Source organism: Gorilla gorilla, chromosome 2 (assembly GCF_029281585.2).
Source record: "Gorilla gorilla gorilla isolate KB3781 chromosome 2, NHGRI_mGorGor1-v2.1_pri, whole genome shotgun sequence".
Taxonomy (NCBI): Eukaryota; Metazoa; Chordata; class Mammalia; order Primates; family Hominidae; genus Gorilla; species Gorilla gorilla.
Genome location: NC_086017.1, coordinates 26,331,434 through 26,353,122, shown reverse-complemented (window position 1 = coordinate 26,353,122; position 21,689 = coordinate 26,331,434). Strand labels below are relative to the sequence as shown.

At 45.5% G+C, this 21,689-nt stretch overlaps 1 protein-coding gene across 5 annotated transcripts in view; it reads left to right on the top strand.

Moving 5' to 3' along the window:
• The first annotated feature begins 2,975 nt into the window (after window positions 1-2,975).
• Window positions 2,976-21,689, top strand: part of RFTN1 (raftlin, lipid raft linker 1) — a 207,576-nt gene continuing 188,862 nt past the window's right edge. The window contains exon 1 of one of the 5 annotated variants that reach the window (XM_055381122.2): window positions 2,976-3,261. The gene's annotated coding sequence lies outside the window, so the exon portion shown is untranslated. Of the gene's footprint in view, window positions 3,262-3,556; window positions 3,630-3,815; window positions 3,917-5,475; window positions 5,611-21,689 lie in introns of those variants that run through there. The other 4 variants (XM_019023757.4, XM_055381124.2, XM_055381125.2 and 1 more) reach the window with 4 other exon arrangements.

The window sequence follows — 21,689 nt, the reverse complement described above, 5'->3', positions numbered from 1 at the left end:
CGAGTGTAAGGTCTGGGTTTCGTGGTCCTGTAAATAAACAATTAGGACAACAGGTCTTCAGGTTCCAAAGCTTTTGTTTGATCCATTTCTGCTATGAACTGTGATTACTCTCTGCAGAGAGGGGGAATTGAATTATTTTGGGCTAAGTTAGGAGCAGGGTGGACCTAAGTGAAGTGAAATTGTGGGGATGGGGTCTGGTGGGAAGAAGGTGAGCAGAATAGGTTAGCTGGGATTCTCCTTCCCTCCAAGCCTCAGCGTAGTTAGGATGCAGCGAAATTGCTCCGGCTGCTGGTACCCACGGCCTTAATCATCTCCAGAGTGGGGTGGTGCTGCTGAGGCCAAGAAAGAATTATTCCAGCGGGGGGTTCCTTTAACTGAGCTTTTACAAGAATTGTGCAGTCTGGCCACAGCAGCTTCTTACACTTGCCTAGGCTGGCTTAACTCCTCTTCTTTCCACACGGAGTGTGAGGAGATCCAGCTTCCCCATTAGCTTGGGACCTGCGTCTTATTGACTGTGAACACTCGGGACCCCAGTTCTGGGGCCATCTGTGACCTGTCATGCAGTAATAGCTTGGTTTTTCCCGTGTTCAGCTCCTCCCCGAGTACTTAGTGTTAAATCACAGGGGGAGGAAGTGTGAGCAGAGAAAAAACAGCACTATTACATGACCCCCGATGAGACCGCTGTGATAGAATTAAAAGCTGCCGCCCTAGGACATTCTAACAGATGACATTGTGAGGTTGCCAAGGTAACCCACTAGGATACAGTCCCAGCATCTTTGGGGTTGGGGCTGGGTAGGCAAGCTCAGTTAGAAGTGAGACCCAGCTGCCCAGGGTCTCCCCCATGGCTGGCCAGTCCATAGCAGTCAAGTGGAAAATCCAGGCAGCTCTCTACAGAACACAAGTGAATCCAACATTTGGCTCCTCATTAAATATTCCAGGTGAAAGAGAATTGGAACACTCTGGATAATTGCTGAATGCAGGTTAAGAAGAGCCTTGAAAGATGTGGATGCTTTTGGCTCATCCACTCATTCCACACATATTTACTGAACACCTACTATGTGCCAGTAGGAAGCATCAGAATATCAAGAAGATCAGGAGTTCTAGAAAACCCTCAAAAATGCAGATCCAAGCAGGGAAAAAAGTCATTTAAGACATTTGCCCATGATTATTAGCACTCGGGAAAATATTGAGTGGAAGAAAATGGAAGCAATCAGAATAGCATATTAACCTCAAGCACTGGTGTCTTTAAAAAAAAAAAGCACAAAAAACACAACGGTGTGCAAAAGTTTTATAGAATGAAAATGATTTGCTTAAAAGAAATCAAGCACACTGCAGCTAGGTTATGCTGCATTCCCCCACCCCCACCCTCCTTTTTCCTTTATCTTCTTTTAAATGCCTACCGGTTAACACCTATCAATTTTATTTTCTTTCTGTGGCCTAGTGACCAGCAAAGGATCAGAAAGATTTTGGATGGACCCTGACTTGCAGCAATTCAAGGCCTCGGGCAGATAGATAGCATGAAGACCCCTCCCTTTGGCTTCATAAATGGGTGTTCACAACCTCTGGTGATGCCCCTGAGCAAATGTCCCCGCGCACTACTGTCTGAACCTGGACTTACGTGGTCACCTGGTCTTATTTTCTTTCATGTGGCAAGCTCAAGTGTAGGGGGGAAATGGGGGACACTGGGGATAGTGGTGGTGAGTGTGACACCAGGAAAAGGTGGGGTGGAAAGGGAAAGGAGAAAAAAAGTAAAAAGAAAACAGTGGTGAGGGAGGGGGAGCAAAACAGAACTAGAAAGGCTATGGAAAGAGAAAATAAGGAAGAAAATCTCTGAGAAGCTGTGGTAACAGGAAGAGTCCCTGAAAACAAAATAGTGCTTCCTTACTTGCTGGAGGAGTGTTATTAGTGCCAGAAGGACCTCATCGAAACACTGCTGGGCCCCTAAACCAGCCCCCCACCCTGTGTGCTCCAGTGCTTAACTTTTCCCACACAGGGTCTTCTTTGCCCAATTAGAAAATGGAGATGATTAATTAAATTATCTCACCCTTCTTGTTCTAGCCCCCTTATAATAATGATAATAGCTAAGTTATAGAGTGGTTGCTAAACACTTTACATATAATAACCCAGGAAGAAGTGCCATGTGACAAATAGGCCCAGAGCAGTTAAGTCACTTACCCAAAGTCACACAGCCAGTAAGTACTAAAGCCAGGAATCCAACCCTGATTATTTGACTTTAAAGTTCCCCCTCTTAACCCCTGCACTGTAATTCTGCTTGGTTTAGTTTTAGGAAGAAAATATTTTCTAATGGCTCCTTGCCTCACATCTTCACTTTACTAATGCAGCCTGGTTTACTAGTGCTTCACTCTTTATATAATTTTCTCCTTGGGTGCCTCAAGTTGCCACGCAAGGTGATTCTCCAGATCTTCTCAAACCTCTGGACATCTTAAGTAGGTAGACCAAGGGATGGCAAGGGAGACAGTGGCATTACCCTTCCCTGAAGCACTAACTCGCAAGAGATAATTTCAGCAGCACCTGAGATGTTTAGGGATGCTCCCACCTGTGGAATGGGGTCGAGAAATGGTCCTCTCTCCAGTCGGCCCCAACCCCACCCCCAGCCATCAGCACCTTGATGGCAGTCGCCCTTTCAGCATCCTGGCTCAAATCTTGAAGGATCCTTGTCTCCCAGGCGCTCTTCCTGACAGCACACAACCTTGATTAGGAGGGGCTGGGAGGGAGGATCGATGAGCCCCTGACCCCTGGGTTCTGAGGCTGCCAGGGTCGCTTGCAGCTCGGCCGCGCGGAGGTGACCGGGCGGAACTCCGAGGGGGCGCAGGGAGAGCTGGGCGGGCCCACCGCTCCAGCGGCTGCTGTCAGGGGCCGCGAGGCTTTCCCTGAAGATGCAGCGTAGCATATTTTGCACATGAGTTCAGAGGAAGAGGAAGTGTAGCCGGCGGACGCGCGGCGGCGGCGGCGGGGGCGCGTCGGGGCTGGAGCCGGAGCGCGCCGGGCGCTGGGCGCAGCGAGCGAGAGCGCGGCGGCCGCGGGCTCCGGCGAGGGACAGAAGCACCGATCGCCGGAGGGACAGACACACGACCACGCGGCGCCACCGCCCACGCGGCGCCACCGCCCACGCCTCCACCCACCGGCGCCCAAGTCCTCCCCGCCCCGCCTCCTCTGTATGGCACAAACTTTCCTCCCGGGACGGAACACGCTGCCTCAGGGAGCCCGCGCCCGCGCCTTCTCCTCCGCCGGTCCCATACGGTAGGTGGGGGCGCGACAGGGCTTGGGGTGTCGACCGGCACAGGCCCCCCTCCGTTTGGCCCCATGGACCGGGTCTCTGGCGGGTAGTGGGAACCCCGCGTGGCGCCTCCCTGCAGGTTGCTCTGTGCCGGGGCTCCGGAGCTGCCAGAGCAGCACCCCCTGGCCCGCGTCGGATGGGGACCTGGGCTGATCCTTGGGACGCCTGGATCTTGGGCCAACTTTTTTTTTGCGGGGAACGGGTGTAGGAGAGTCATTCCTGGAGCGATGTAGGGAGAGGCACTTCGGAGCAGCCTGTTGGGGGTCGTAGGCTCTGCAGGCTCAGAAGCGCCTAGGAAGGACGCAGAGGTGGGGGAGCTTGGAGGCTACAGGTGGGTCCAGGACACACTGCCGCTGGGGTCCTCGGAAAAGAACAGGAGGGAGCTGGTCGCGGAGTCCAGGTTTCCGGGGTGCGCGCGGCCTGGGTGGGGCAAGGTGGAGGCGGTGCCTGACTGCCCCTCTGCGTGTGCCCTGGGAGGTGGGTTTGCTCTGGGGACAGAGGTGCTGGACCTGTAGGAACAGACATGCCGCGCGCTCCGAGGAAGCGCCGGAACCACTAGAAGCACAGGGACGCGGGTGCCGAGAGTCCCCAGCACTGAAAACGGGGATCTCCTCTTCTGTAAGGGATTTTCTTCCCTTGTCTTAACCCACTTCTCTAGACTCAAGGGACGCCAGGATGGATATGGGTCTGGGCGAGGAGGAGGTGGTTGTGTATTTCGGGAAGCCCCGTTGTCAGGCACGCGCACCCCAGTCCTAGGCCAGGGCTGGTGTCCTTCACCTCCGGTGTCGCTGCCTTTGGCAGCAAGAACCGCGTGGAGGCCAAGGTTGTAGAACCAGGCACGCTCCCTGCTGTCTGTGCTTGCCCTCAGCTGCCCTGTGTGGTTATGGGTGATCCCTAGGGACGCTGGGTGGTGTCAGTGAGTTTCTTTGGGGGCTTAAAACAAACAAACAAGAAGTACTTTTAAAAAAAAAAAAAGTCTGGCTCAATCTCTGTCAGTGGCCACCCCAGTTTCCAGCAACTCATGTGCTGGAACCCTTGTAGTCGGTACAGCTGTTTCAGGAGCTGGGCGCTCAATTAGACTAGGCATCTTCCAACCCCTGCCATCGTGTGTCATCTCAGGATAAGTAAGGCCTTGCCAGGAAGGAAGCCGGGTGTAATGTGAGCGACCTCTGGGCCTGTGGGTAGGGCCTCTCTGCTGCCGGGATTCCTAATTTGTACCTCTGAACAGCTGAATCCCAACGAAGTTCAAGTGACCCCACATGTCACCAAACTCCAGAGAGGGGTTACGAAGCAAGCTGTTTGGGACTCTTTGGTGCGTGTGTGCTAACCTCAGTGAAATCACTCTAACCTCAGACTGAGCTCTGCATCCTCTTTTGCCTTCAGTGGGGTTTCTGGCCCGCCTGAGTGATTCAAAGCCCCAGAGCTGGCACGTCATCCTCTGGCTGCATTTGTATATCAAGTCACTGGGTTGGTTTTTCTTTGTTTGCTTTTTGGCTGTATGGACATGGGGCAAATGGAAGTGGAGTGTTGTGCAGTTAGCTAGTAGATTTGGTACAGGAATTGAAAGATAATAAATTGGGAATACAAGTCAGTGAGTTCTTTTTCTCCCTCTTGAGCAGGAATTTTTGGCTTACATTCAAATAATTGCTTTGTCTGTAGGGAAACAAGCAGAAAATCTTTGGCATGAGTGATGTGAGTTCCTGTAAAGCTACTTATGTTCTTCCAGTCTTCTCTTTTCAGCAGAATTGAAACTATGTGGTCCCATGGCTTGGTGGGGCATGGGTGCTTTGCCAAATTTCTAACTTGGTGGACTAAGGAGAGGACACTGTGACTCTATCCCCATCCCATTTTTTAAGATATAGAAAAGTTGCAAGAACAGTGACCCCCTAAATATACACACCTAGAGTCTAATTCACATTTTGCCATCTTTGCTTAACTACACACCTCCCCCAACCATCCAGCCATCCCTGTGTCCATCCGTAAGTCCAGCTGATGGTTTTATGCACTTTAAAGTAAATTACAGATGTTGGTACAGGTCATTCCTAAACATTTTAGTACACATTTTATTATTTAGACTTCAATATGTGCTTATGGTTTCCTTAAGATAAAATTTATATACATATAGTGAAATGTGCAAATCTGGAAAGTACCATTTGCATAATGTTTTGACAGATGCATGCACCTGTGTAACCCTAGTCCTTATCAAGACAGAGAATATTACTGTCACCCCAGCAAGTGCCTTCATCCTCATTCTCAGTCATTCTCTGCCCTCACCCTCTCAGTGGCAACCACTGCCCTGTATCTCATCATAGGTGAGTTTGGCTTGTTCTTGAACTTCATGTAAATGGAATTCTGCAATATTGTGTAAAGCTCACCATATTTTTGAGATTCATCCGTGTCGTATCCATGATTTGGTCTTTTTTTATTGCTGACTTATGTTCCGGAGTATGTCTACTCCACAGTTTGTTTGTATATTCTGTTAATGGATACATGGATTATTCTAGTTTCTTTCTTCTAGTTTCTTTCTTTCTTTCTTTGGTTATTGTGAACAAAGCTGCCGTGAACATTTGTATATGAGTCTCCGTAGGGACATGTGTTCTCATTTCTCATGGGTAAACACCTAGTAGTAAATTGCTGGGTCAAAAAGGAGATATGTGGAAACCTGATAAGAAACTGCCAGACCTTTTCCCAACATGGTTATACCATTTTACAGTCTCACCAGCAAAGAATACAAGTATGAGATTCCAGATACTACAGCCCTGTCTTTCCTATCCTAAAGTCAAGAGCATGGTTTGACTAGTGTTCTTCTGGGGCCAGAGGGAATCTGAGGCAGTGGGGAACATGTTTTTATAGGTGGAGGGGCCATAGGAAGTCCCTGACTCTGCCTGAAAATGGGTTTAAACTTAAATCATTGCAGACGATCAGATGAATATTTTATTTTTAGAGATTTTCAGAGAAGGGAATTCCATAGGGGAATGTACCCTTGGTTGTGAAAGAAGATTGATTGAGTGCTTTCTATAAAAAGAAAAATAACCCCAAGCCCCACAGAATTTTACTAAGCTTCTGCCTAGAAACTCCCGGGGGATTTCTGTTCTATTGGTATGGTTGATATTAACTTGGTGGAGAGTCCCCTTGGATTTCACCGGCTTGGACAGCCGGCTACTGAAAGGGGTTGTGTTTATTTTGAGGGGCAGGTCAGATTTGGCTTTGTTAAGACTCAGAGAATGACTCTGTTGTGAAAGTGATTTGGCCTCTCAGTGAGAAACATGGCCTGTCAACACCCCTCTTATTGTCCTGACTGGGAAAATGGGCCTGTGCCCCTCGGGTCCCCTAATAACTTAGTCCCTCTCTGTGGTGCCAACAGCCAAAGCTTGCCTTGGCTGGTCTAGGAAACGGGAAGTGAACTTTTCTGTCTGAGTGGGACCCCAGGATGCATGTTTTGCATCTCATCAAGGTGTCCCAGGGCTGACCAAGCTTTGCAGGAGTCAGATGGCAGACAGCTCAGTCTTGAGACATTGCACTGTGTTTGGGGACTGTTCCCTCCTCCTTAAAAGCCTAGCGCAGTGCCTGCCAGAGGGTAGGGGCACAGTAAACATTGGCTGAGTGATTTCGTGACTCATGATACCCATCTGGGTGATCGCCTTTCTGGAGGTTGACGGTGGGTGTCAAGATGTCGGGGCCCCAGGATGTATTTTACTAGAGGGCACTTTACCATGGCTTGGAAAACACATTCAAAGGGTTTGGGCCTAGGAAAATTTTGTTCAGTGTAAACTTTCATTGTATTAACACTGTTCTCTTTATTACTGATTTTAATATTGTTAATAAAATACTAATAATTATAGCTGCCACCTGCTGAGTGCTTACCCTTTGCCAGGCACTGTTGTACATTTTGCACGCATTATCTGAATTTAATCCTCATGAGAGGCGAGTACTTATATTATCTTCACTTCAGCCCTGAGGAAATTGAAGCTTGCAAGGTTAACTTTCCCTAAGTTCACGTTTTCATTTTTCTAAGACCTTAAGGGAAGAGACTGTGACATTCTGGTTTTTTGAAGGCAAAATCTGTCTACAATCACGGATTTCCAAATACACAAAGCCATATTATAATAGAAATGTAAATTAGATAATCAGAACAGCGTTACAGGAAATGATACACTGCAATCATTTTCTTTAGTTTTTTTTGTTGTTGTTTGTTTGTTTTCATTTTGTCTTAAGCTTACTGAGTTTGGCACAGCCAGGGGCTTATACTAATTTTGATGATAATTTAAAATATTATTGATTGATTAGGATTACAATTTTATTGAAGGAACAGAAAGACATTGCCAGCTGAACTGCTCAATACAGTAGCCACTAGTTACATGTGGCTATTTACATTTAAATGTAATGAATTAAAATAAAAGAAAATTTAAAATTCAGTTCTTCCGTCTCACTCACCGCATTTCAAGTGGCCCAGAGCCACATGTGGTTAGTGGCTACTGAATTGGATAGCACAGATAGTAGTTTCATCACTGCTGAAAGTTCTGTTTGACAGTGCTGCTCTGTGGTGTTTCTTTTTTACCCTTCAGTTTAAGAATTGGTAACACACTTGGCTAGGGCTTATGCTATTTTTCACTGACAAAGGGATACATTTAGCCAGATGTTGCTTTTGTGTTTACCTTTTAAAGGGGTGTGTGTGTGTGTGTGTGTGTGCGTGTGATCTTTCCTTCCATTCACGTTCAGTTTTTGACATACATTTGAATCTCCCTTTTCTCCTGGGCCCCAAAGGGGCTTTCATTATTAGCATTGCATGTTTTATCAAGACACTTTCTCATAAAAAATTGGTACAGCAGGCAAGCGATAGCCACTGCTTGAACCCGGCTAATTCCTTGCTCTCCAAATAAGAATTCAGTTCAGCTTTTAAATATGCAATTGTGTGACTTACTCCCTACCTGGGCTGAATTCAGGAGGAAAAATCACTCTCAGTGGGCCAGAACCAAAGAGCTGGAAAATCAGGTCACATTCTGCAGTGATGGCTACCTGCCAGGACTGAGATGGAGGAGACACCATTTGGGGTACTTGAAAGCTTCGTTTAGAGTTTTCCTGGATTTGACCTGCCTCCGGGGTGCAGGGAGTGTTGGAGAAGGCTGGCAGCTTTGATGTCCCAGTTACATGGGACAGTGGAGGGCTGGTACTGTGGCTGTCACCTCTGCTGGGGTGTACAGTACTTCAGAACCAGCCTCACAGAAGAGAGGAAGCCACTCCTCAGGTGTCTGCAAGCAGCAAGTCCAGCCAGAAGTGGGAAATCAACATAAGCTATGCTTGGCTCAGTTGTTTGATGCCGACAAACTCTTATGATACTTTAAGATCCCATATGGGAGGTTTCCACACTTCTTCAACCAGGAAGCCAGATGCACCTCACTGACAACTTTCTCTGGCGTTTACACCTGAAATGTCCCATCGTGTCGTTCCATAGGCAGACCTCCTTGAGGGTTAGAATTTATTCCTTACGGGGGCCTATCAGCTTTCATATGTGTGCATGTGTGTGTGTATACATATGTGTGTGTGTGTGTGTGTATATGTATGTATGTGCGTTTGTGTGTGTTTGTGTATGAGTGTATGTGCGTGTGTGTATGTGAGTGTATGTGCATGTATGTGTGTATGTGAGTGTATGTGTGTGTTTGTGTGTATGTGAGTGTATGTGCATGTATGTGTGTATGTGTATGCATGTATGTGTGTATGTGTGTATATGTATGTATGTGTGTATGTATGTGTGTGTATGTGTGTATGTGTATGTATGTGTGTGTATGTGTGTGTTTATGTGCATTGTGTGTGTATGTATGTGCGTGTTTGTGGATGTGTGCATGTGTGTGTATGTATGTGTATGTGTGTGTGTGTGTGTGTGTGTGTGTGTGTGTGTGTGTGTTTTGAAACTCCCTACTTTGCCTTTTACCCTTTGTCCTGAGGAATCCTTCAAGTTTTATGGAATAGAGCTAAAGTTCCTCAGATTTGGGGGAACTGTTGTAATAGATTTTACTCAGAAAGTTGGGTAAGAAGAGATTTGGTTAATCATAGACTCTGGTTAATGGAACCTGATCATATCATGTATTAGCAAATTTTGGAAATATAAAGCACAAGAAATCAGGTTGTTTATTTAAACACTTCTTTAATTTCGAGAGGTCTTTTGGGATTTTCTGGTGTCTTACGATAGCTTATAAGTGCCCCTTTCAGTGTGGCATAATCATGACTATAGGCCAGAGTAGGTCAAAAGGTGTCTTCATAATGAGCAACAAGTAATCCCAGTAGAGTACTAAAATGGTTAATATTTATACTGCTCTTTCTATGTGTCTGAGCTCTTCTGAGCCCTGTTAAATAGTAACTCACCCTACCTTATTTAGTCCTCACCCTAGAAGTAGATATTGCAGTTGTCCCCATTTTACAGATGAGAAAACTGAGGTTAAATGGCTTCCTTGAGGTCACACAGGTAGCAAATAAGGGCAGCAGGATTTGAACCTAGTCAGTCTGGTTCCAGAGGCTGTATGACCAACCCCTGTGCTGTACTGTTAAGAAAGTGAATTTGAGAGCCACAGATGGAATATTCCAAATGCCCTTTACCATCCTGTACCAGATAAGTGTCTTTCCTATTCCCGAAAGATGCTGCTAAGTAGGTATTTATTGTGCATCTGTTATGGGCAGGGCATTGGAATAGCTGCTGTTGGGGGTGAAGAAGACCTGCTTGCTGCCTTCCAGAAATTTACTGTCATGTAGGGAGATGAGGCATTACCAAGAGCTGTGGAGCTCTCCTCTGAACTCGAAATGGTACATCCAGCGGCCCACTGCATACCCCTGCTTGGATGGAGTTAACATGGCTAACTCCTGGCTTCTTCTACCCATCTCAGAAGATGGCCACTCCAGCCTTGCAGGTGCTGGTGACCAACCCTAGAGGTGTCTTGGATGCCCTCTTTTGCTCATCCCCTTTTTCCAAATCATCAGTCAATCCTGTTTTCTACCTTCAAAACATATACAGAATTTGACCACTGCTCACACCTCTACTTACTGTCATCTGGGTTCCCTGCTGTCATGGTTAGTCATGGCCAGAGTAATTGATGTCTTCTTTCAGCTCGAAACCTTCCAGAGGCTTCCAACTCAGTCAGGGTAAAGCTGAAGTGCTCACGGCCTGGCCAGGCCTACGCTCTGTCTCCCCAGCCCTGTTTTGACTTCACCCTGAGGTCTGGTCAGCCTCCCAGGGGCCCCACACCCCAGCTTGTTTGCACCTGCCACTGCCTTGCCTAGCCCACCCTCCCCCTTATCCCATGGCTCGCTCTGTGGCCTTCCTCATGATTTTGCTTAAACGTCACCTTCTGGGTGTGGCCTTTCCCAATCCCCGTATTTAAAACACTGTACCTCCTCCTGTGATTGCTATCCCTCCCCCCTGCATTGTTTTTTTCTAGTTGGCATACTTTAAAAATGGGATTTCGTGTATTATTTTTATTTGTTTGTCTATTGCCTGTTTCTCGGCTTCTGAAGGTAAGGTCCATGAGGGCAGGCGTGTTCTTTTATTGTGTGAATCTCTTTTGTTTTACTTTGGTATCACTGGCATTTAGAACAGGGCCTTGCACATAGTAAGTGCTCATTACTTATTTATTGGATGAATCAATGGCCTAGAGTGGCAATCCTGTTAGAGCTCAGCCTTGAAGGAGTGTGATGGTTAATTTTATGTCAGTTTTTCCTAGGCTACGGTGCCTAGTTTTTGGCCAAACACCAGTCTGGGTATTGCTGTGAGTTATTTTTTAGGCATGATGAACTTTGAAATCAGAAGACTTGGAGTAAAGCAGATCACCCTCCATCATGTGGGTGGACCTCATCCATTCAGTTGAAAGCCTTAAGAAAAAATACTGAGATCCACAAGAAGGGACTCTGACTCCAGACCGCCTTTGGATTCAAGATCGCAACATCAACTATTCTCTGGGTTTCCAGCCTTCTGGCCTGCCCTGAAGATTTTAAACTTGTCAGCCCCCCAATTTCATGAGCTAATTCCTTATAATAAATACCTCTATTTGTCTCTCTCTATCTGGGTACACACACACACACATCTGACTGGTTTTGTTTCTCTGGAGAACCCTGACTAATAGAGAAGATGAGAGGTACGGGAAAGGAATGTCAGGTGGAGGTCCACTGGAGGAAAAGGGTGGTGCCTGGAGAGTTCTGAGGGTGTACAAAAGATTGCAGCAGCTTAGCCTGACTTCACTCTAGGGTCAACTGTGAAAGGAAACAATGGGAGGTAGGACTGGAAAGGAGGGAGGATGGAGGGAGATTGAGGCTGAGGACTCCAAGCTGCACAGCAGATGTGATTATGCTCTTTGAGCCACTTGTGTGGTGTAAAATGGTTAATGTGGGAAAAACTGGAGATAGGAATTAGATGGATGAGGGGGAGGCAGATTCCAGGAAAGCATTGGTAGCTGTTGCGATGGCAGATTGGTTTGGAGAATAAAGTGGAGGAATGGATAGCATCCACCAGCTCTGGATGGGCCAATGTCAGGGTGAGGATGGTGGCGGGAGCAGGCTGATACTGGGGTTTTGGGCCTGGATGTTGGGAGGGCAGTGGTACCACCCAGAGACGAGAAATGCAGGAGGAAGAGCAGGCTTGTTGGGCAAGGTGCTGCATTCTGTGGGGCATATTCTTCCAGAAGTGCTGAGAAAGTCTCAGGTGAAGAGAGAAAGTTCCAGGTGGAGATGTTGAAACAGTTCTTGGAGATGTCTGCCTGGAGCTGGAGAGAAGACAGACAGGCTAGGAAGGGAACTGGGGAGCTCTTGCCTGGAGCAGGTCAAGTTAGGGCAAGAGAGGGAGTGTGAGTGCTAAGGGAGAGACAATAGCATGTAAGTAACTTTTTTGAGCATACATAATACTATGTATTGGTGGTTCCCAAATTCTGTGCTAAGATACCGCAAGGCACTGCAGCAAAGGCACAGGGTGGCCAAGGGATATTTCACATCTTTGAGGGAAATGCAGCAATACTTAACATCTGTCAGATACCACGCTAACTACTAGCTTGAGGCACTTCACAATATCAACATCTGACAGTACCATATTACTCTTGATGATGTCATATCTTTACAAGCTACATTTTGGGTAGTTGCTAAGAAAATCAGTGTGGAACTGAAAATGAGGGTGGTGGTGTTCAGTGTGGTTCCAAGTTTTGAGAAGTTGCGCAGTGTCCAACAGATGCACACATCCCATTAGCAAGTAATTGTGGTTAGTTAAGAATGAAAGAAAAATTATTTCTTCTTTCGGTTTATGTGTGCTATTTTTTTGAAAGGCTGCTGTTGTTAGGCTGTGAATAAGTATTAAGTTGTTTGGACCTAACTACTTAATAAAAGGAACTATTGGGTATTTTTTTTTTAGTCTAGGGCATGCCATTAAAAAATGTACAGAGAAACTAAGGGCACTGTGAACTGAGAAATCCTCAGAATCTCTGCCATATGTTGTTCTGGGTGTTATATATAGATTGTAAAAGAGTACACGCAGAGATAGAAAGATAGGGAGACAGGGAATGGCATGAGGACTGTGTCCAAGATGTCTATTTATCCAAAAATAAACTATCTGAAGCAAATAAGGTAAAAATGTAAGCACTTGTGAAATCCAGGTGGTGGATCCATGGACATCTCATTTTCTGTACTTTTCCATATGTTTGAAGTGGTTTATAATTAAAATAATTTTGGAAAAGTGAGGCAAGAGGATGGAGGAGGACAGAAATGTAGGAGGTGCCTGTGCTTGCCTGGGAGGATGGCAGAGGAGACTGGGAAGGGGTGTCTGAGGTAGAAAGAGATTCAAGAGATTGAGGGATGTGGAACTAAGCAGATCCGTATGGCTGAGCTCTGAACTGTGGTTCTCAGTCCTGGAGGTGAGGCTGTAGGAGAGATCCTGGGCCCTGCTGAGTCCTGGCTATTAGGAGATTGGAGAGGGCTAGGAGTGGGAAAAGACTGGGTTTGCTCCTAGAGCACTGATGCTCAACCCTGGCTGCATGTTAGCATCACTTGGGGGTTTTAAAAATAATGGTGCTGTGGCCCCACCCCTAAATGCCTGAGCATCAGGGCTTTTAACAGCTCTCCAGATGGTTCCAAAGTGCAGTCAAGATTAAGAGCCACTGCCACAGCTCAGGGTTTCTCAAACTGTACTGTGAGTCAAACTTGAAGGAATCACTTATTGCTCAAATACAGATTCTGATTCAGCAGGTCTGGGATGGGGCCTGGGATCCTGCATTTTTAACAAGATCCCGGATGCTGCTGCTGGTCTGAGGTCCACGTGTTGAGTAGCAGGTTCTGAGTGGGAACTATTTTTAGTGAAGGGTGGCTGGAGAGCAGCAGAGCAGAGATGGACTCAGGTTCAGACCCCTCCTGAGACAGACTGAGATGGTGGTAGGTGTGGGGGTTGGAGGAGTGGGGGTAAGCAAGTGTTGTCTTCTTATAATGCAAACACCTCTCCTATTAGGTATCTTTTATTGTGTAACAAATTACACCAAGACTTGGCCGCTGAAGAGTCAGCTCTCAACCACTCCACAATGCCACTTCTCATACAGGAGCAAGACTGTTAACATGAACTGCCTGCATTAATTATCTATTGATGGGTGGTAAATTGCCCTAAAACCTGGAGGCTTAAAACAACAAACATGTTATCTTGCATGGTTTCTCTGAGTCGGGAATCCAGAAGTGGCTTAACTGAGTGCTTCTGACTTAGGGTCTCTCATGAGGTTGCAGTGAGGATGTCGGCCGGGCTGAAGGCTGTAGGATCTACTTCCACATGGGTGCTGAGTTAGCGCTGACTGTTGGCAGGAGGCCTCGTTGCCCTGCAGTGGAACTTCATCCTGCTGATAGAGTGTCCTCACAACATGGCAGCTGGCTGCCCCCAGAACGAGAGATCTAGGAGAGCGAGGTAGAACCCACAATGTTTCCTATAAAGTAGCCTGGGAAATCACACTCATTTCCACCATATCCTTCTGGTTACACAGGTCAGCCCTATTCACTGTGGGAGGGGACCACACAAGGGTGTGAATACCAGGAGGATCATTGAGGGCCGTCCTGGAGGCTGGCTGTGATATCCTTATTGTTTTCTTTTCTTTTCTTTTTTTTTTTTTTTTTTTTGAGACAAGTTCTCACTCCGTTGCCCAGGCTGGGCAGTAGCATGCAGTGGCACAATCATGCAGTGGCGAGATCATGGCTCACTGCAGCCTCAACATCCTAGGCTCAAGCAATGTTCCCTCTTCAGCCTCCCGAGTAGCTGGGACCTGCCATGTCCAGCTAATTTCTTTTTAAAATTTTTTTGTAGAGACAGAGTCTTGCCATGTTGCCCAGGCTAGTCTTGAACTCCTGGGCTCAAGTGATTCACCTGCCTTGGCCTCCCAAAGTGCCCTTATTGTTTTCAACCATGAAAATAATGCATGCTCAACAAAGAAAACTTGAAAATGTAGCCCATAGTGTCATGACTCAGAAAAAAGTTCTGCTAACAGGTGGTTTATGAACTGCCAGTTTTTCAAAAGTATGGATTTTATAAACAAATACACAGGCACTTTTAAAAAGTGGTACCATATAAACCGTTAATACAGTTTGATGTAGATTGTTCTTTACACCTGGCATTGGATCAGGAACACTTTCAACGGGTACATTTTAGTTATCCTAGGGTTTCTTAGACTCTGTTGCAGGACAGCAAAAAATCTGACACCATCTGAATACTTTACTGAACTTTTACGTTTAACTTATATTTCTGGATCTAGAGAGATGTCGTTATCATGTAAAGACTTTTTAATTTGGATGATCAGTTCTTACTTTGGATGGCTGAATGAAGTAATAAACATGCTTGCGTCTTCAAATACAGAATTTGTGTGTAGAGATAAAAAAAATGGGGTTGCCAGCTGATCCAGCATCATTGCATATAATTGCCCCATCTCTGGTTGCTTGTCACGAGCTGTTGGCATTTGTTAAAATTAGCTTTACAGGCTGCCTTAGATTAGCAGGAAGTGTGGCAAATGAGGGCTTACTCTTAATGAAACTAATTTGTATTTGAAAATATAACTGCATTTATTGCCCCCATTATTTAAATGTGTGCATGCTAGTTGATAGTAAAAATGAACTTTTAAACTAAGCCTTTTCTACATTATAGCTGAAAAATAGTCTTTTAAGAAGGTGATCCTTTTGAAATGGCTTTCCAGTCTTTTTATGGGCATCGTGGGAAGCATTTCAGAAACAAATTAGTATACTTTTAAAATAATGATTTAAACATTTCAACATTTAAAATGACACAGGACATTGTGCCCCATTGCTGGTCAGCTTCTTCTGGAGCCAAGTTTTTGGCGCTGTGCTGTGTTTGTGTGTGTGTGCGTGTGTGTGTTTTGTTACAGACAAGTCTTGCTCTGTCACTCAGCCTGCAGTGCGGTGGTGCGATCAGAGTTCACTGCAGCCTCGCAATCCTGGGTTCAAAAGACTCTCTCACCTCGGCCTCCCAAGTAGCTGGGATGACAGGTACACAGCACCACACCCATCTCTGTGTTTTATATAACAGCGATTTGTTCCGAATGCTCCCGCATTCTGTCCAGACTTCCAGAACAGTCAGCCATACTGCACCATGGGTATCTCGTCATTGTCTCTGTGATCTCCCTGAGGGCAGGGCCTGGCCTTCCCAGTTTTAGTGTTTCCTAACCAAGTGCCTGACTCAAAGCAGACCTCAATAAATGTGTGTTGAATGAATGGATGGATGAATGAATTTGGAACATAATTTCCCTCCCTCATGGAACTGATAGCTCCTGTAAGAAGCTGATCCACCGCTTACCAAAGAGACATCCCACTTAAGGTTTGATTCAGCCAAAATTTTTTCCAGAAGATCACCATTCAAGGGATCTTTGTTTCCAGATCATTTGCAATGTCTGTCATCTTCTTCTTGCAGTTCGGGTCTTGGAACCTTCTTCTGATTACTTTATTTTCCTCTTTAGAAAGCATCTAGTTCCTAATTACCCTTACCAATTTCTGCTAGGGAACTGTATATATGCTTTGATTATTTCCCCACTGTTTCACCATAGAAATGGGGAAAGACCTCCTCCATTTCCTCTACCTTTGAAGACTTCTTGGAAAGTTTTTCTTGGTACCTTGATGCTCGGGAGACCCATACACATAGTTTCAGGGATGTCTGCTGAGAAAACAAAATATAAAAAGAGAAACAAATGCCTGGACAACTGTCAATCAAAGCTGATCCAACAATGAACTCACACATAAAATAGGTAATCTGATTGACATTAGGTGTCAATGTGAGGTGAGCATAGGAATTTGGAAGGGTGGAGCTGTGGGAGCAGGATGGAGCATAGATGAAGTACTGGGGGAGTCTCACTAGACACAGGTGACTTTTAGCATGTGTTTTTTACAAAAACAAGCAACAACCAGAGAAAAAGTCAGGGAATAGCACCACTGGGCATGATTCCACCTAGTGAGCTGATGCCTCAGTTGAGCAGGGGCTAGCTGATCTTTGAGAGATCTCACTTTCCATACACCTTTCATGGCGGCAGTATCTGGACATCCTGCATGTGTAAAGAGAAGCATTTTTTCATTAACAGGGCTCCTGCACTTATCATATAACCCAACAACCCCACTCTTAGGTATTTACCCTAGAGAAGTGAAAACTTATGTCCATATAAAAACCTCTACGCAAATGTTTATAGCCACTTCATTCATAATCAGCCAGTGCCAGAAACAACCCAAATGCCCTTCAAAGGGTGAATGGCTGAAACAGGGACCTTAGAAGCAGACCAACTTCAGCAGGTGCCAAGGAGGCAGCAGGCCATGGTCATTTCGAGCAGACTTGGTATATAAGTTGCTTATGGTATAAATGAACCACTCCAAAGCTTAGAAGCTTAAAACAACAACACTAGCTTATTTTGCTCAGGAATCTGTAGCTTTGGCAGGGCTTGGTGAAACAGCTTGTCTTTGCTTAACATGGCATCAGCAGCTTGACTGAGGCAGAAGCTCTACTTCCAGCATGGCTTGCTGGCAAGATGGCCAGCAAGTTGGTCCTGGCTGTCGGTTCCTCTCCACATGGGCCCCTCTTTGGGGCTACTTGAGCTTCCTCATGGCATGGTGGCTGGATTCCATGAGCAGGCACCCCAAAAGTCCGGGAGTAAATGCTCTCAAGTTTCTTAAAGCTGGGTCCAGAAACTGGAACTGTGTTATTCCGTCATATTCTATTGGTCAAGCCATCCTGGAGCCCAGATTCAGGGTAATTGACATAGACCTCACCTCTCAATAGGCTCAGTAGGAGGAATGTCAGTGGATTTTGGAGCCACATTTAAAAACCATCCTACTTACCATTTACCTTCCACCTTACTAGAGACTTTGACCCATGTGAGAGATGTCCTTCTACTGAGACACTCCCTGAATGTCTGTGTGAGGGCATGTGCAGCACACCCGTGTCTTCTGTCTGCATCTGGCAGTACTATTCCTTAGACCCTTTCCTCTGCCTTCTCTCCCACTGCCCTCAAAAGCAACATACCCATCTTTTGCCTCCATCCTCTTGCAGGATTCTAATGTGAGCATGGTTTGGGAATGTCACATGGTAAATAATGTAGTCTACAAAACTCTACAATAGTGTGCAAGTCACTGTTACAGCTTATTTTTCCTACTTTTTATAAGCTAGATTTTTCTGACTTGTTTTGAGCATAGTATAGACATTTTTGAAATGATGTAAAAGTCTTTCCTATTTTGACAGGGATGGGAGTTGGTGGAAGAATCCAGGGCGAAATAAAAGGTATGCAGGTGTGGCAGCAGGGAGCAGGCTAGCTGCCTCTACACAAAAGAGTAGGAGGAACTAATTCACACTAAGATTTTGATGGCCAGCAACTACTTCCTGTGTCTCCCTTTCCAAAGAGGGCTGTGCTTTATAAACAGTTGCTTAGCCAGGGTTGCACGCACTCCAGAGAAATCAGTCTCTACAATTTGAGATTCAAGGATTCAATGATATTACAGTTTTGCTGCTGGCTGGTATTTATTAAAAGAAAAACTTGATACAAATTAAATTTAACAGAGTTTGAATGAGCAAAGAAAACTTCATAAATTGGGCAGCCTCAGAACCAGAACAGGTTCAGTGACCTGCCTGAAACACATCCTGGCAGTGTTTTGTGTACAGAAAAGAGAAGTGAGGTACAGAGACAGCTGGCTTGGTTACATTAGTTCGCTGCCTGTGATTGACTGCATTCTGCTGCTGTGATTGGCTAAGACTCAGCTATTTGTTACAGAAGTTTACATCCTAAGTTAGGCTTTCATATAGTTTACCTACTAAACTTAAGTTGCAATCGTTATATAATGACTCAAGTATGGAGGCATCCTCAAGCCAAATTTGGTTTAATGTAACATACTCTTTACCTTTTCTGTGTCTGATCACATGGATGATTTGCCCAGAGCCCCTTTATGTCCTGTGATATCAAGCACAATGCCCTTTGGGATGAGCTGGGGCAGAAGCCTCAAGGTTGGGAGTCTGAAACTTTAAACTCTTGTGAATCACAAGAGTTTTCTAATGCTTCTTGGTACTCTTCTGATCCCCACCCCAACCCTTTCCAAACCTTTCTTCTCATCCTGGTAACCCTCTGCTTTCTGCTATCAGGGAACCTGTCCTTTATCAAAGAAACTAAATATAGACTAAAAATTATAGACAAAATAAAATCAAACTAAAGTGGTAGTGGCTACCAGGAGCTTAGTTTCTTGTCCTTCCCATGGAGATATTTGTCATTTCAAAGCAGATACTTAGGAAAGGTAATTCTGATTTCAAAGGAATGAACCTCTAATATGAGAATTTACATAATAAGGTAGCAAAAGTGGGAGGATTTTTGAGGAACAAGCTCCTTCTTGGAGGTCTTCAAACACCTTGCCTTCCAGAGCAAGGCAGGTCTGCCTGAGTATGCAGCAGGGTGGGCATGAGTGCCTTCCCTTGCTTGCCAGCCTATCCGCTTCTCACTCAGCCTTGGTCCCATCAAAGTCTCCAGCAGGGCCCAGTAGGGAGAACCTGCCGCCACCCATTAGAAGCTGCCACCAGCCTGATAGAGAGAAGAGTCCTTTCACCTTCTCAGAACTCTGTCATGTATACACAGTGGCTTTATTGGATAAGCTAGCATCAGATGAACATGCCTACTGTAAATATTGCTTCAGTTTTTATTCAGAAGAATTGAGACCCAGTACATAGATGATTTTGTGTTTTGCCTTTATTCCATCCTCACATTATTGTTGGAGATGTATCTGTGCATTTGTAAGGTCACAGATTTGTTTATTATTTTTGAACGTTTTAGTATAAGTATGGGAAAGCACACAAATCAATACAGAGACTGTTCAGTGGCCCAGTGAATCGTCACAAACTGACACCCAGATCAAGAAACAGCAAAGCTGGTACCCTAGAAGCCCCCTCATCCTCTATGCAGTCACTGTTCTCCCAAGGGTAACTGGCACCCCAGCTTCTAACACTGGAGATGAGTGTTGCCTGTTTTGGAACTCTGTATAACGGGAGTAAGAAAGGATGTACTTTTTGTGTCTGGCTGCCCCCACCCCCACTCCTTTTTGATTTTTGAGATTCATTAATGTAGTGTGTAATCCTAGTTTCCATGTTTTCGTTGCTTTATAATATTTCATTGTGTGAATATACCGTAATGTATTCATCTATTCTCCTGGAAGGTGTTTGGGCGGTTTCCACGATGGGGCTGGTATGAGTAATGCTACTGTCAGCTTTCTCATACGTGTCATTCGATGCCCATATGTACACATTTCTGTTGGTATATACCCAGGAGAGGAATTTCTGGGTCACAGGATAGGCATGCGTTCAGCTTTCCAACATATTGTCAGTTTTCCAAGGTGGTTGTACCAATTCACACTCTCACCATCAGTGTAGGGGAATTTCATTTGCTTCTTATCCTTGCCAACATTTGGTATTATCAGTTTTTAAAATGTCGAGCTATTCTGGTAGATGCCTGTTAAATCTCACTGTGGTCTTCGCTTCATTTACCTGATGAGTCATGAAGTTGAGCTTCTTCTCTTATGTTCCTTGGCCATTTGCATATCCTCATGGGTGTTTGTTGGGGCATTTCACCTGTTTGCTGTTGGGTAGTGTATCTTTTCCTTATTGATTTGTTAGGCGCTCTTTGATTGATGGTGGATGTGAGTCCTTTGTTGCATGAATGCATTAGTGTGCAGGAGCCAACACACACTGGCTTTTGAGAGCTGATTTTAGCATCTCTTCCTGACTCTGCCTTCTGTGGCATCATGTTTGGCAGCTTGAAATCTGCCATGGTGGGTGTGTTTACACCACAGAAATAGGCAAACTACAAATCGGGGCTTCCTCTCTTTCTTGGAGAGCTGGTTTACCAGTGCACCACTTGACAAATGTATTGCAAATAGCTTATTTCAGTCTCTGGATTGCCCTTTCACTCTTTAATGTGCGTTTTGAGGAACAGAAGTTTTAAATCTTAATATAGCCCACATTATCAAAATTTTCTTTTGTAGTTAGAGCTTTTTGTGTCCTCTTTAAGAAATCTTTGCCTCCACCCCCATATTTGTTTACATGGCTAACTAATCATAATCAATTTTGCTTAACTTCCCCCCTACTGAAGCAGCACTGCCACATACAGTTATAAAGATTGTTCCCAAGGGGGGATGCAGGGGCTTAAATCCAGACCTTGCTGTGCTCAGTAAGACATGGCTGGGACAGGGCTGCATTCCTCAGAGGAGGGAGCACCTTTTTCGAATTCTCACAAAGGCACCATATGGGCTAATGGTGGGATCTCTGACACCCTAAACCCCACGCTGCCTCTCTGGCCTGCCAAACCACACTGCCTGCCCTTTCCCTTCAGATAGGGCAGCTTCCTGCCTCCATGCCTTTGCTCTTGCTGTGCCTCCATCTCTACGTCATCAAATTTGGGATCTGTCCAGCAAAGCCCATCTCAAATACCCAATCCAGGTCCCTGCCATTTTCCCATCTTGTGTTATAGCTTGAATGTCCTCCCTCTTGTAGTAGCCTAACCTCCTTGAGGGCAAAGACCACATTGTTTGAATCGCTAATAATGCTTTGCCCGTAGTAGGCATGAGTAAATCTGCATGAATGAGTGACTTGGTGAGCCTTTGGGCTCTTTGCAGAGAGTAACAGTGCACATCTCGACGGGCTACGTGTTCCCAACACTTAGAAGCTTCCTTGTCCATTTCTTTTCTGCTTTGTCCCAGTGGATGCCAGCCGGCTTGCTTTTCAGCAGTTAAATATGCAGCCCTTTACATATCAGCTGTTTCATCTGCAGAACTACAGAGTATTTTACAAGTAATCAGTTCATGCAGATTGCACATAAATCATGTCTGCTCTGGCCCTTTGGATACTAATGTTCCCTTATTAAGGCATAAGTAAGCCTTCCTG